The sequence below is a fragment of the Gavia stellata genome, chromosome 21, assembly GCF_030936135.1.
Source record: "Gavia stellata isolate bGavSte3 chromosome 21, bGavSte3.hap2, whole genome shotgun sequence".
NCBI classification, from domain to species: Eukaryota; Metazoa; Chordata; class Aves; order Gaviiformes; family Gaviidae; genus Gavia; species Gavia stellata.
In genome coordinates, this window is record NC_082614.1 from 10,726,692 (window position 1) to 10,738,370 (window position 11,679).

Below are 11,679 nucleotides of genomic sequence, written 5' to 3' on the forward strand. Positions count from 1 at the left end.
TTACTACCTTGGGTAGAGTATGGGGGCAGGGAAACTAGTATTTACATACCAAAACAGAAAGCAAAAGGCATGTTACTGGAAAAAATTGCTACTAAGGCGATAATACCCAACTCACTGCATAATAAATATAACGCAAGTATTTTCTCTCAGGAAGAGGGAAAATATATTTTTCGACTTTGTATTTCCTCTGCTGTTCTCTAGTCTCATTTTTTCATCCCTAATTTCTGTTTTTCCTTCAGATCCTTACTTCTTTTGTCTGAGCCCTTATTCTTCGTAACTCTTCTCTTAAAACATCAGTCACTCTATTCTTGGAATCTGTGCAGGACTCTCCTGTTCCCCTTGACAACAATGTGTTTTGCTTCAACAGAAGCAAACTGTTTTTCTGTTTCATGTGTTCCCTGTTTACCGGGGTATCTAATCACTGCAGTTATCATCACTGCTCATTCCAAGCCCTGTTTTGTCAGACTGTGCCCTGAGCCCTCTTTTCCTGAAGAGAAAATGGCCTCTTACTTACTAACCATCACATCCCTGCCAGAATTTCCTGTGCTGTATCAACTTAACTCTATTTTCTGTTAATTTCTTCCCATTACAAATTCACATCAGTCCTAGCTGACATTTAATTTGTATCCAAATCCTGAGCAAAGTGAGCAAGAAGTGATTTGACGTAAGTTCTCAATAAATAGCGACATTAAATGGAGAGGTCACATGAAATAGACAGGAACAAGGCCTCCAGAAGTTAATACTATAATTAGATTTGTAAAGCGTATTGTATAAATAAGTACGAAATTCTGTAAGATGTGCTGCTATCCTTTATTATCTATATTTTTAAAGTAATAAGAGGAGATGGTGAATTACTGTATGGGGTATGTTAGGAAAGAAATGAAACAGTCTTGATTAGGGTATTATATAGTAAAATATTGTATTATTCCAAAAAGCAAGGGGACATATTTCAGGAGAGAGACTAGCAAGAGTTCTCAAGTTTAGATAGATTGATTTCAGCTCTTTTCAGCAACCCAGTTTGATCTAATTGTCTTTTTATTGCTCTGAACATTCCTGAATTATGCAGAGAATTTGGGTTATGTGATTTAGTGTTGGATTAAAAAATGTCACAGCTTAACTTTCTGTAAAATAGTGTAGAACTTTCTTCACAGTCAACGAAGTTCATTATTTTTTTGTTCAAAGCCCAGCTGCAGGCCTGGAGCATTTCTCATAAATATCAGGAAGTACCCGAAGCCACAGTCAGGATTAAAGAGTTGATCTGAACCTTAGATCTCAGCTTTAAAGCTGTAATGTACAGTGAATTTGGTTTCATGGTAAAGGAAATGGTAATTGCTGAAGTATGTTTTCTTAAGTTGCAAAATCATTTTTGAAATGTTTTCGTTGAAACCTCTGTCAGCGCTGTGCATGAGAATGAGTGGACTTGCAGCACAGCATTTACGCATGACCACAGCACTGAATTTGTGTATTGGTGTTGCTGAGAGAGACGGAGTGGCTGCTCCTTGTGCGCAGTATCAGATCCACAGTCACAATCTAGAGGACTATCTAAGCGAGTGAATTAGCTATTTCAGTAAGCTATTCCAAGAATTTCTTCTGAAGGATGGGTCAAGTTCTTGGTTATCTGGCAAATATACTCTCATGAGAATCAAGAACACAAATCCACAAGTGATATCCTCAGTTAAAAAAGCGCTGAGTAAATTCCTCAGTATAGTAGTAAGGTATTAGAAAAAGCACTTTGCTCCTGGCTCTCTGCAAATACAGGGTCTGGTCTGCAGGGCTGAAAGGAGTGGAAGAGCACAACCAAGTATCAAACGCATTTCTACATGTCGTCTACACCTGGGTAGCTGTGTCAACCAAACCACACACACCCTCTGTTCTGTTTCCATAGCAGTTTATTTAATCTGAACATTGTATTGCATGAAGGCGACTGTCTGTATCGTATTTACAAGGAAAGTAAAGTACAAACATTTGGTGCTCCCTGACCTTTTTCAAAGGATGTTGCATTTGGACGTGTACTTCTTTCCACAAGTGGCAGTATTTACTCATATTCTACTGCTTCATTCATGTAAGTGATCCAGATAAAATATAATTCCTAAGACTGACTGCTGCGCTTTTGAAAACTTGGCTTTTTTGGGTACTTCGTATAGAAGGTATACTTTGTATAGCACTTGCATAAATGGGAAGCATCGGCAAAAGTATTACTATCTGCAGTCTACATAAGCAAAGCCACATGTCTGTTTTCACAGTTCCAGTGAATCTATCACAAGCTGCCTATAAAGGCGATAGGGTTTAGTTAGGGTGCTTCTGAGTTCACTGTTGCAATGATATTAAAACTTGGATGGACATTTAAGGCCCTATTGACCCACCCTCAATTCTGTGGGATTCCATATAGATGGATGCTTTAAGATCCTGGCCAGCAGCTGTAGACTTTCTTCAAGGATTCATAGTTTTCAGAAACTTTGCTAGATTACATCAAAGACATTAATAAGAGTTTCTTATCTTTTCCTCCTATATTTGATTGTCAAGACATGAAGTCACTTTTGTCATCTTGTATCGCACCCTCTCAATGGCAACAGGAATATTTCAGTGGTGTCTTAGCACTTAACTCCAGATGCAGTCTAGTAAGTACCTTGGAAATTAAATGCATTGCTCCATATTTAAGGCTGTTGTTTTAAATTATTGAACAGCAAAATAATGAAGGCTTAATCTCAATTTTAAACCTTTCCTTAAATCTTATTTTAGCATCTCTCATTTAGAATTACTCAATCTCAATGATCTGATATATAATACAGTAAGTTAAAATTAATAGGGATCAATCTCTACTGCTACATATTTAAAGGAAGCACATTTGTCACTATGGAAAGATATTTCTCCTATATGTAAAATGAATTAAAAATGAGTACCACATAATAAAGTGATGCAAAGATTGCATGAGAAAGAAAAATGAGTGCATTGTTTCATTATGAAATGTTTCAGCCTAGACCTTCCTCTCAGGGCACGCGAGTGAGGCAATCTGCTAAACCAGAGCTATTGAGGAACTGGGAGCACAAGGTACGAAAACATGTTAACAGAGGCTGCACTGGTGTGCTGATCCCTCTCCAGGAATGGCATCTAATTTCCTTGGTAGTGGTTGTATTGGGAAGGTAGTGGTGATGAAGAGAATGAGAAAGAATTGGAATGGCTGTATTTTAGGTGCTTCCAAAGTATGGATGTAACCTCAGATACCAAAGATGCATTTCAGTTCAGGATCTGAGTAAGTTTCTTACTGCTCACTCTGTCACTAGTTTGGTTTTCATATTAGTGCAGTCTTTCATTTGTGTGCTTGAATTCCTGACACAGATGTCAATCACAGGGGAGCTAGCAAGAGTTATTATCTGAACTGTGATGGGAATCAACTCTCACAACTGAACTAATTTTGCTATAGATAACATGAGCAACTGATTTTAAATTTCCCTACTTTAACAGTTGGGTCATTTTGGTAAGCAATAGCAGGCAGGGCTTCGTCCAGTGGGACGCTGGCAGGTTTCTGCAGAGCTCCTAATTTATTCTAAGCACTCCAGAAATAAACACATGGATTTTAATTACCTAAATCGCTTACATGACAAACTTTCCCTTGAGCTACATGGAGGAACAGACTCTATGTGCTTATAGTATACAACATAGAACTTGAATACCAAACTGATACTGGAATCTCCTGCGTAGATGCTGCCTATTCTTGAAGGTGCCTAGTGTCATATGCACTGAACTTTTTGATTATGGATTTCCTCAGGCACTCCAAGTTACTCTTTTGTACTTTCACAGCACAAAAATGTCTTGACAAAACTGATCAGGTTCTTTGCACCAAAGAGGCAGCTTAGGAGAAAACAGGTCTCTCCAGGTCAGATGCATGCAGTCTGTGGATTACATCCATGACAGGACAGGCAAGATACTGAAAGGCCCATAAAAAAAGATAGTAACCAGGAATGAGTGGCAGCCAGGAATAAGCAGCAGTCACAGTCAGAACATTCACCTACTGACTAGCTAATTTCTGTGTGCTCTCAAATTCAGCCTAAGCAAAAGATACGTGGGCTACATGAATTATTCCCACAGGGGCAGCCTAATCTCAGCCATTCTTCATCTTGGGCATCCTTCAAGCATGCAGTGGCTTATTTGCATGAATTACCGGTGAACTGAATGCACAGTGAGTCCAGTCAAGAAACGAGAAAGCAAGAGAGAAGAGAGGCCATAAGCATCAGCTCTGCCTTTGAAAAATCTACGTGACTTTTATGATCAAAAAGGATGGACACCACTATTTGAAGACAAGAGCTGGAGGGCATTCCCTTGAGAGAGGGTTCAAGTGGAGTCTAAGTGGATGACAGTACACTCTTGAAGCCCTGAATAAGCCCAGGAAATAATTTTTGAGAGTGGTGGAAAACGGGACTGTAGCCTCCTCCAAGGCATGTGCTAATGCATGCACTTCAGGAAATGTGGTGGGGGAATTACTGTTACTCTGCCGAGCTTTCCTTACTGAATCCAGCCTGCATCCATCTATAAATGCAAAGAAGGGGACAGAAGGCTTCAAGGCCAACATGCAGATGTTAGGCTGGCTCAATGTGCTGGCTATTTGGGACTCCTCCTGAGTCTTACCTACTGTGCAGGGGAACTCTGGCCAATAGCCAAACATCTTCATTACATTGAGGCCCTAGTTGCTAAACTCAGGTGCAAAGTTTGTAATACTTTGGTAGTTTCTATTGTGGTTATAAAATGCTTGAAGTGGGTCTTTTCAGTGACAGAAGAATTATACAGCGACCAAATCTGCAGGACCATCTCTGAGATGGTCTGGGAACCTCTGTAACCAGCTCTGAAGGGTGTTGGGAATGTACAAATCCCTGCCCGCCAGCACGCAGTGAGAACACAGACAGTGTTTTGCTATGTGTTATGTACACACAGACAGGCAATAGTCAGCTCCCAAAAATGTAGGCCAGAAATGCCCACTACATTCAGACTTCTGTCAAGGGAAACAAAATCCCATCCAGAACACCGAAAGATGTTTTGAAAACAGGTTCTTTTTCACATTGCTTTGTTCTGTTTTTCTCATTCTCTAACATACAGTTAACTGCTGTCTGACACTGCGCTATGGAAGGGAGACTGGCAGATGCTATAAAAATGCAGTGAAACCTTCCAGCCTCCCAGTAAGATGAAAAGCACCAGCTTCCAGCCCTTAGAAGTCATTAAGTACATTTTTAAAGAAGTTATTTTTTTAGAAGGACACAAAATTTTTCTAAACTTCAAGAGTTGTTAATGGCTCCCACGAAATCCAGGTTTATGGTGACAAATAGAACATCTGGTTGTACAGAGCAAGAAATACAAATCAGTCCTAATACCAAAACATAAACATCTCTGAGCCATTTGTAGTTTTTCTGTACAGCTAGTGGCAAACAGAGGGTGAAGGATAGAGCAGTGATGCTAGAAGATTGATCAGCATTAATTTGAAAACTAATTCTTAAGATTTATCCTTTATGATTAATGAAGAAAAATTCATGCTGAATTCTACCTTATATCATTTTACATATCTCTGGCCCAATCAATGAATCTCATGAGTGCATTTGCCCCTATTTTAGCCACAGACACCTGTGACACTAGTCTCAACTATTGTCCTTGTGACAGCGCCCTAATCAAAATCAGTTTTTTGCACTATTCTTTTAGCCTGCGGTTTCCTTATTTCCGTCTGACTCGCTTCTCTGATAGATGCTACAAATAAAAGTTATTTTAAGCAAAATTTGTACAGGAAGGATGCTCTTCCTGAAACAGAGATGATCAATCTTGCCTTGGACCTGTCAACAATAGCCTTCTAAGGAAAATAAAACAACAATCTTGTTTATTACCTGGTCTCCATCAACTGCTGTTGTTGCATTCAGGACTTCCACACTGCAAATTTGCTCTATTCAATTAGACTGTGGTGTTATTTCATCATTGTCACTACTAACCTTTTAATTTCCACAGATTTTCATCTCTAAGCAGAAATAATGAGCTAGTGAATTCACCTGATAGCACCTCCTTAACTAAATACAAGATGGGTGATGCTAAAACTGCTTACTCTATGCATTTTAGATAGGAATCATGAGATAAATTTCATTGCTACTGTTCAGGGAAGTGAAAAAGAAAAAAAAAAAATTCACATCCATTTTCCCTTTCCCCATGGCTTCCTTTTTACCCTTCTTGCCACTGGAGGGATTGTCTGGACCCATTGCTTTTGGACCAAATAACTACCTAGATGCTACCTAGAAAATTAGAACTGTAGTTATTTTTTTCCTTAAATCTGTTTAGCAGATGCATTATGATGGCTATATTGGTATTGCCTGACAATCTGTTTTATTATAGCCTAAACAAATGCTAATCCTTTATTTAATTAAGAAGATATATAGATGAAGGCAGATGCAATGTCTTTTTGTAACAAAGGACCTGCCCAGTGTTTTTGGAAGCAGGCAAAAATAAGACATGTCACATTTCAGCCAAATAAAAAAATGCAAGTAGGGCATTAGTCCAATGCTTTTGTATTGTGCATTTCAAAGTTTGCACCCAGTGGGTGGGGCAAAAATAAATCAGGGCCTCCTATGGTGAAAATGTATTTGGGATTCAAGCATCTAGAATCTGACCCTATCTTCTGCTCCCTGGGATTGTCAGCTGCTTCAGGGGTCGTCTGATATATACCTCCTTTTCTCACTTCTGAGAATTTTTAGCTTAGAGTGTGTTTGAAAACACTTCAGAAAAAGGGTGGAAAACACAGAGTGCCTTCTTTGAAATACACTCCTTTGTTAAATTCCTTTCCCAAGGGTAAAGAGACTCTCAAACACCTGAGGGCAACAAATGACTCTATTCAACGCTCTCACAAATGACCTAATAAACTCCCAAAGGGTTACAATAGCGTATTTGTCATCATTTCTTGTCAGCTATTTATAGCACCAATGTAAATTGAAGCAAAACAATAAATAACTGAGTTATTTTCTTTATTTTGAAGGTTCGTTAAAACCCAAATGGTGCTTCACCATTTAAGAACCCCAATAATTACTTTTGCAACTGAATTTAAATCGTTCTCACACATTATATGTTATGTTAAACAAAGTTTGTATCTACCTACATGCAAAACATCTGTCACCACTTCACTCACTTCCCTTGGAATATTTGCAGACAATGACTTTATAAAATTCTGGTTTGGTTGACTTTTAAAATGTCAAATCATAGCCTGATGGACCATGTCACAAATGATCCTGCTGAATGGGTTTCCACATGGCCTTCAGTGAGAAAGCGTGGTCATCAATATGGTAGTAAAGATCCTGATCTCAGTAACATTAATTTGAAGGTACAGAAATTCCGTTGTATTTAAAATCTGTTCTGGACTGAATTCTGATCCATGGTGCTACCCATTGCATTGCTCTCGCATGTGTCAAATAAAGATGTACTATCAAATATATTCGATATTATAATATATTTATCCTATCAAGCAGATGATGTACTTATGTACATGGCTTCACTGACTTGAATTGAGTTGGGCAGATCCGTTTTAAATGAGTCTAGTACAAATGGCTTTACCACTATGACTGATACTTTGTAAGCAATACTTCTGAAGTATCACCGTGCCTCTGGACACAACTGAATAAAGTGACTGAGGGTTCATTAGGTTTTCTTTTGGTGTCTCTTTTGCTGCAATTTATTTGCCAAAATCAGTTCAAGTCCGTGGAGCTGTGCCAATTTACACTATCCCGCTGAAGTCTTCCTAAGAAATCTAGCCACATAGTATATTCTCTGAGTTCTCTCTAGAGTATTTTATGTGGAATGCATCATTTGTAATGCAGCATGGTATGTAAAATATGTCTTTCCATCTCTTGCAATGTCTTTTGCAATATCCTCTGACTTATCAGCTCCATTGTCATCCCCACCTCCTTCACATATTTCTTTTGATGTCTGTGATGAAAACACGCATCTCCTGGCTGCAGGAGTCAAACATCTTGGGTACTAGTTTCACTGGTCCATATACATATGCATATATGCATATATATCTATGTATGTATTTAAATTTTTGTAGTTATTACATGGATTCCTCCTGGGAAAAAGAAGAAAGAGGCAGAATTCACATGAGGCAATTATGAACAACACTCAGATACTGCTGTGGTCATGGCTGCAGCAGACACAAAATTGAGAAGAGTAAGGAAGCATTAAGGGCCTGTCAAAAGAAACATTCATGTGCCCCAAACAACTTCAGTCTGCATCATTTCTCTAGCATACGCCTGACCCTGGATAGGCCTAAAATAATTCGTTGACCACTTAGTTTCCATATCCTCACAGTTCTGTCTTCCAGACATAGGTGGTTGGGCTGCTGGGTACAACTCCTGCCTGAGCCCTCCTGGAATGCAGGACCTAGAGGGAGTACCAAAGTACCAATTCGCGCAGGAGCATGCCAGGTAGCTATCAATAGCCCTGAGCTCGGCACAGTGTGCAGTGTTTGTGGCCATTCGTATTTTAAAATAACACATCTGACTTTTGCAAGCAGCGGTTTCATGGTGAGAGAGCTCAGCCAGGAGGTCTGGGTTCCAAACCAAAAAATAAGGTAACGAAGAGAGAAGATGTATCATTAGTTTATATTCACTAGGAAGGGGGAGCTGTGGGTGCCCGCGTGGGTGTAAAGAAGTTCTTGTTTTCAAAGTCTGCATAGTGCTGTGCTGTGTCTCTTACTCCTACTAACCTCCTTGTAAGCAGATTAAAGATGTCCCAAAGGAGAAATATAGTTCACTAAAAGTACTAAAGAAGATAAATCTATTTTTCGGAGTTTTCGGTGATGACAGTAGGAAACAAAAGAGAAAATTCAGTTCATGGTAGCTGTTAATTTTAAGAAGAATTAATGATTGTGAGCATTGCACCAAATCACCCTTTGTCTTAGTAAGTGTGAATCATCTCACCCAGTCTCTTCTATGTAAACGTTAGGAGTTTGATCCAAACTAGTTATCTGGACTCCATTAATGGGGATAGTATATGCCATATCTAGAGGATATTCTTTTCCATAATAAGGTTGGTCACATTCTGCAGGTGCTGGTTTCTTTCCATCAGCAATAGATTCTTCTAAACTAATCATCAAGGTTCATGCCTCTTTTAGATGGCTACAGTTAAAAGAAAGTAATTCTGCCTTTTTTAGACATTATAATTTTGTGTGTAGTCACTATGTTCAAGGAAGGATGAATGCCTTCAGGCAGATGGAGACAAAGGAGCAAAGGAAAATATGTATGTTCACTAATGTCTGGAAAAACTCTTCATGTTGCAATTGTATTCCTGTATCCATAATGGCTTAGGGGACTGAGAGAGCCTGGGTTTGTAGGGAACTCATCTTTCATGAGATTAGATGACACAAAAGTGGGCTAGATTTCAGGCACACAAAATTGTCTGCTATTTATTTTTGTTCTGCACAAGGAGAACTCCTTTTTCATTGGCTTTGAAGCATTATCTCAGCAGGTACGATTAATAGTAACAATCAACTATTACAAGCATACACAGGTAGCTGATGTCAAGTAATAATTTTGTAAAAGCCTGTTCAGAGCTGGATTAGACTTGGCACTCAAAATGCTGGCAGCAATGATGATAAATGTTGTTGAAATATTGTTAATACAGGCACATCCTAACATATGTCCTCTACATCTTTTCTAACTTAATATATGATAAACAAAACATCAATCAGACCTAAGGAAAAAGAAAAAAAAGAGAAGCTATAATGTGGCCATAATATAGTCATAAAATCAAGTGCCTCTCCAAGTCTCAATTTACGTATTAAAATGATCTTTGCCTTAAACAATGGTTGTAACCAGACAGACATATGGTAAATACGTCCCGATCCATTATGTGCTGTTCGGACCAAGAAAGCTGGTCGGGGAGGGGGAGGTTTGGTATTAAAAGTGATCTGGTGTTATGTACACTCAAGTAACCCCTTCACGGGGAAGAAGGGGGAAAAAAAAAAAAACTTTGTGAAAAGGGAAAAAAAATCTTAAAAAGCAAAGCTGAACACTTTGCTGCTGTGCAGTGAAAGTGAGAAACGGTCCCTCCTGCCGAGGAAGCTGATGAATAATCCGCAGATCTCAAGCTGAGCCTTGGGCTCGGAGCGGCTGGTATCCCATACTAACACTAATCAACCAGTATGAAACATCCATTTTAAACGCAAATGAGGGGGGCCTTTTCAAAGGAGACCCAAAGAGGGGAGGGAGGGGGAGTTCAAAGCTCAAAATGGTTCTTTCTTTCTTTCTCCCTCTTTCTCTCTCTTTTTTTTCTAAAGAAGACAGAAATATGGTTGGTTATTATCTAAGTTATTGCTACAAAGAATTTTGAAATTAAAAGATAAGCTTTCAGAGGAAGCTCAGTAATTTTCATAAAGAAGGACTTAAAACAGATGTGCCCTCTTTAATCGGGGTGTGCTTGAAAAAATATAAATGCATTTTTAACATAGCAGGGGGAAAAATCATATGGTTACACATTTGTCTCCTGGGCAAAAATAATTTAAAAAAAAAAGTCTCATCGCATTAAGTAGCTTACAAATAGCCACCACTAGAACTTTCTTATCTAGCAAAAAGTGGGGTGAATGATTAGCCAGTGTTTAGAAAGCAGAAAAATACCTTATGTCGTTTGCTATGTTTTTCCTTTTTTCCACTCTGGCTTTTTCCTGTTCAAATAACCGCTGAACTGAATTAACATCTTCAGTCAGAATGGGTCAGTATGTGACTGCTAGTAAAGCCCTAATATTTACTGATATTTTATTGGTTGTCTTTCTTCTTAGTAAACTTTTTCTTATAATTTCTGTGTCTAGTAGCTGTGGCAAATAAATTCTCTAATCAAAACTCTGGGCTCTTACCTTTCCTCTGGCAATATGGGACTGCCCTTACAGATTCTGCCCAGAAAAAAAGGTGCCACTGATACCAGAGAAGGTTTCCTTCACTAAAGGCTAGGGACTGAGATGTTAAGGATTCAATGTTTTCTAAATGTTCTTCCTGAACACTACTAGCTTTGAATGAGCTATTTTTGCCTTGTTTTCCTAAGTCCATGCTGAAGGAGGATGCATTTTCGGTAGGAAGTTATTGCTAGAATATGGACTAGCAAGGAGCTAATTTGATTTTCTGGAATACAGTAACACAACAATCCTCGTAACAATCCTCTCCCCAAGAAAACCACATGTCCTGACTGGTTGCTCAACTACAGCTTATAACAAGTCTGACAGCTGCCATGGGAAAGTTTTTGTGCAGAACATTACTGACATGTTTTGTTAAGTACACAAAGAGCTAATAATCCTGCAGCATTAAACTTGTGTACTTTTTGGCTGGAGCAGCAAGCAGTTGTAACTTCTTCCTTTTCAAGAATGCCTCTTGAAGAGGGCTGTTTCTGAGAACCCACCCTTACCACGTCTCAGCCAGGGCTTTCACAGCCTGGAGCAAATCTCCCACTGGTGTCAGAGGGAACAGCAGCTCCTGCATCTATGCTTTCTTCTTGTTGCTATTCAGATGGGCTCAGACTACATGAGAGATGTCTAGAATGATCATCGCTGTGAGCCACCCCATGCCTGCTTGCGTGGCGGGGGGGCACAGACCTGTACTATGTCCAGTACACCTTATGAAGAGTCACCTTGAGCCGGGCAGCTCCTGCTGCAGCCCACACAACGGCACCACTCTGTCAATA